Source organism: Bidens hawaiensis, unplaced genomic scaffold (assembly GCF_021521415.1).
Source record: "Bidens hawaiensis isolate Kalapana, Puna unplaced genomic scaffold, B.hawaiensis_p1.1 tig00019799_1, whole genome shotgun sequence".
NCBI classification, from domain to species: domain Eukaryota; kingdom Viridiplantae; phylum Streptophyta; class Magnoliopsida; order Asterales; family Asteraceae; genus Bidens; species Bidens hawaiensis.
In genome coordinates, this window is record NW_027493006.1 from 368,393 (window position 1) to 372,594 (window position 4,202).

At 44.3% G+C, this 4,202-nt stretch overlaps 1 non-coding gene across 1 annotated transcript; it reads left to right on the plus strand.

Annotated features, from left to right (window-relative positions):
- Window positions 1–787: 787 nt before the first annotated feature.
- On the plus strand, window positions 788–890 carry LOC143559286 (U6 spliceosomal RNA). The gene has a single exon (XR_013139908.1). It is a non-coding gene; the product is annotated as a U6 spliceosomal RNA (small nuclear RNA).
- The last annotated feature ends 3,312 nt before the right edge of the window (window positions 891–4,202 follow it).

Sequence of the window (4,202 nt, forward strand, 5' to 3'; positions counted from 1 at the left end):
CATTACGATTTGTGTCTCATGACCGACTCACATGAGTTGGCACGTTGCAAATATTGCTCGAAGTTTCTTAAAGCAGGGTCCAACTCGACATTACGAAAACATACGAATAAGTATTGTCGAGAGAAAAGAAGATTGGAAGCTAAAAAAACGGAAGTGGGAGAGTCGTCCGGCTCTACAACCCAAAAATAAGTATTCCCGGATTAAAACGACGGACTTTGTTTTTTATGTTTTAGTTGTTATGTTTAGTATCGTTTATGTTTTAATAATGTTTGTAATAGTTAGTTTTTAAATTAATAATGTTTGTAATAGTTAGTTTTTAATAATGTTTACCGTTGGAACCGGTTCCAACGGCTAATTGGTGTCTAAAAAACCGGTTCCAACGGCTATATTACCGTTGGAACCGGTTCCAACGGCTAGTTTGACTTTTGTTTGACCCTTCAAAAAAAACCCGTCGGAACCGGTTTTTCCGGGTACGAACCGAACCGGTTCCAATTAAGAACCGGGTAGGAACCGGGTTGGAACTGGTACTGACATACAAATAGGAGAACCGGGTACGATTTTCGGGTACAAAATACCCAAACCGGGTATTGTTCCAACCGGGTTGGAACTGGAACCGGTTCCGGTTCGGTTCCACCGGTTAGGTTCCGGAACCGGTTTTTTTGTGCACCTCTAAAGCAAATATTAAACACATCTGAAAGTTAAGCTTTTCAACATAAAAATAATACCTACGTAAAAGTATTTAAATATATACAAAGTAAAAACCACTATCTAAATGGCTAAACATTTCTCCCCTTCGGGGCATCCAATAAAATTGAAACGATACAAAGAACATTATCATAGCTCCTGTGCAAGAATCGGAACGCATAAATAGAGAAAACGACTAAACATTTTGCATTTCCACCTTTTCTTTTGTGATGTGCTACTTTGTCACGGGCCTTTTTTGTTGGTTGGTTGGGCCCGGTTGATTTATATTATCAGCTAAACATTTTGCATCTCTACTTTTCTTTTGTGGTGGGCTACTTTGTCATGGGCCTTCTTTTGTTGGTTGGTACTTGGTTGGGCTCCGTGGATTATGCCAAATTTAATTTCCTTTCAATATTATAAAATTTTGATAAAATGCGGAATATTTTCAAAAATAGAGTTTGATTTCCTTAGTTCAGTGTTAATAATTAACAATCAGGTTGAAGATTTCTTATATATACTTTTCGCTATCTTCACATGTATAAATATCTAAATTTTGCTACCTAGAGTTTGTAATATTTTTTGGAAATGAACGATATAATTGCATGTATGTAAATAGTTTATTTACACATATTTAGAGCATTCACATATATGCAAAACAAGCTCACAAATAATGATCCTCTGACTCTTAGAAGATCGATCATGTATCACACTTTCTATAACTTTACGAGTAAATCAAATAGTTGGTCCTTTAGTAAGGTAAAGAAGAAAGGATTTCGGAAATGAAGAAACAATGTAATCGATATTCTATATACAAAGAAGAAGATATTTGTTATTATAGTGAAGAAACACTAACCGGACCCCGGACAGGTTACTGGTAACCTGGGGGTTGGAGAGATGTTTCTCACGAGGGGTTAGACCCTTGGAAGATGGTTCTTCTGATAACCTGCAAAACAGACACCGTGAGCTCGTCACTGAGAAGGGGGGGTTCCTCCTTGTGACCACCCTCCGGCGTGAGAATCAGACTAGGTTGCTCTGAATATAAGTGTATATTAAGAGATTACTAGATAACTGGATAGCAGATATCAGGTATATTATGATGATAATGTAGTAAGGTATGATAAGATGAGATGGTCATACCATTTGTGGTATTTATAGCCGAAGGTAGGTTTCCAAAGAGGTATGGCCGGCTGCAACAGTGTTCCTGTTCCACCAACAGTAGCCTACGCACGTGCCCTGCTGGTAGTTGGTGGGTAGGTAGCGGCTGATAGGGACCAGGCCTGCTGTATACTATTCCTGTTCCACCAACTGACGGCTACGCACGTGGTATGGCAGTAGTTGGTGAGTAGGCAGCGGCTAATAGTGATACAGTACAGGAGCATGCTGCTCGCCATACTGTATCAGTGAGCTGTCGTATCTCTGATCAGATCTTTCGCCCATACCTCGTCAGGTACAGTAAAAGATCCTTCAGTATACGGACTGGCTTATTTGGGCGGGAGTATTCCCCCTCCCGCCTCTGTGCGGGATTGCTCCCGGCTTGGCTCATTCCTTCAGGTGACACTGAATGATGGAGAGCTAAGTGCCTTGTGCGTGTAGCCATGCTGCGCGGGTGGCCTTCTCTAATGGCTTGTATCCGAGGCTGCGGGGACAGGCGGAGTCCTTCACCATTGGGAGGCATTTCCTGCGGGACCAGCTTGCGTACTGCGCGTAAGGACGTCACGTCTCTGAGCATGGTTGGTCCTGCGGATCCAGTTGGTCTCTGCGCAGACGTCCCTGTTTAAGGTGAGTCTTGCGGGTCCAACTGGGCTCTGCTGGGACCTACCTCTTCAAGTCCCCCCAGTCCAATGTTCTTCTCATGAGTGTTTAATAAAGTGAGGTGAACTTTTGGACTTGAGCAAAGGGTTTTGAAAAGGGTTTTGTAAGGTTTTCCATGGGGATTCTTTCCGCGGAAGTCCTTGTCACTTGCAGAAATGCCCGAGTTTCCTGCTTGGTCTTTGGGTATGATGCGGGTAGGTCTGTAACCTCCTCGCAAGTCAGGAGCATTGAGTCCCAGTTGTATGTATTTTCCATGAGGTTTTGGTAGTTTTGAACATAGTGATCAATTATGTTAAGACCACCAATTCCGTCTTGGAGCTTCAAACAACGTAGTTCTCGACGTTCCCGCTATGCGGGGATGTTATTTCCGTTTCCGCAAGCATTGCCCAGAAGATCCTTCTTGGTTTCAATTCCCAGCGGAGCGCTAGGTATGTGAAGGGTTTTGCCTTAACACTGTACCTGCGCTCGTCTTACGGTTACTTTACTTCCAAGGTATTCCTGGCGTCAATTCCCTGCGGGTGCTAGGTATATGAAGGGTTTTGCCTTTACACTGTACCCGCACCCGTCTTATAGTTACTTGGTTGCCGAGGTACTTGGCTTCAATTCCCTGCGGGTGCTAGGTATGTGAAGGGTTTTGCCTTAACACTGTACCCGCATCCGTCTTACGGTTACTTGTTCACCAAGGTTTTCTTGGCTTCAATTCCCTGCGGGTGCTAGGTATGTGAAGGGTTTTGCCTTAACACTGTACCCGCAGCCGTCTTACGGTTACTTGTTTGCCAAGGTTTATTTGGCTTCAATTCCCTGCGGGTGCTAGGTATGTGAAGGGTTTTGCCTTTACACTGTACCCGCATCCGTCTTACGGTTACTTGCTTGCCAAGGGGTAAGAGGTATTTTCCCGCTTACTTTTTAATATTTTCGAATTTTGAATTTTGAAATTCGAAGAGTTGGTGAAAAGATAAGAACAGTCCAAACCTCTGAAACGTCGTGCGACGGTTTCTTCTGACTGTGTCAGGACGTGCAGGAAGTTATGTTGACGTGACAGAACATGGTCATTCCAGACGCTTTTTCAGGCGCGTGGGCGTGATTTTTCGGGCGCGTGGCCACGAAATTACTGGCACACGTCCTTTCTACAGCTGTTGCCAGCTTGCTTTTTGCCACGTGTCATAGTTTCATTGCACTGTCGATTTCTCTCTCCTCCGCATTAAATTCACCGCATTAATTGCGATTACTATATAAAGGGGAAGAGGGTTATTTGCAATTCACACTTTCACCTCTCTTCTTCTTCTTCTTAGTGATTTCCGGCAAATACTCCCCTTTTTCAGGCAAGCATTTTCCCGAAATCACTCTTCTTTCTGCAAAAATGTCTTCTCATGATGCTGAAGCTGTAGCCGACGATAGGAGTACTGCTGGCGAGTGCCAGTGTGCTCTACCTGTCGATCAGTACCAGTACATCGTCAGGAAGTTCATGCTCGAGTCCCTCGAGCCTGAGTTTCCTGAATCTCACCAGACTGTGTACGATGCCCCCAGTGGCAAGATCGGGGTATATGCTGCATTCTTTGTGTATGGAAACCTTAGCTTCCCATTGACAAAGTTTATGTACCGTGTCCTGGAGAGGCACGGGGTGCACCTGACCGAGGTGCATCCGATGGCGATTGCCAAGGTCCGGCACTTCGAGTGGGTGTGCCGGATTCTGGGTATTGAGCCCT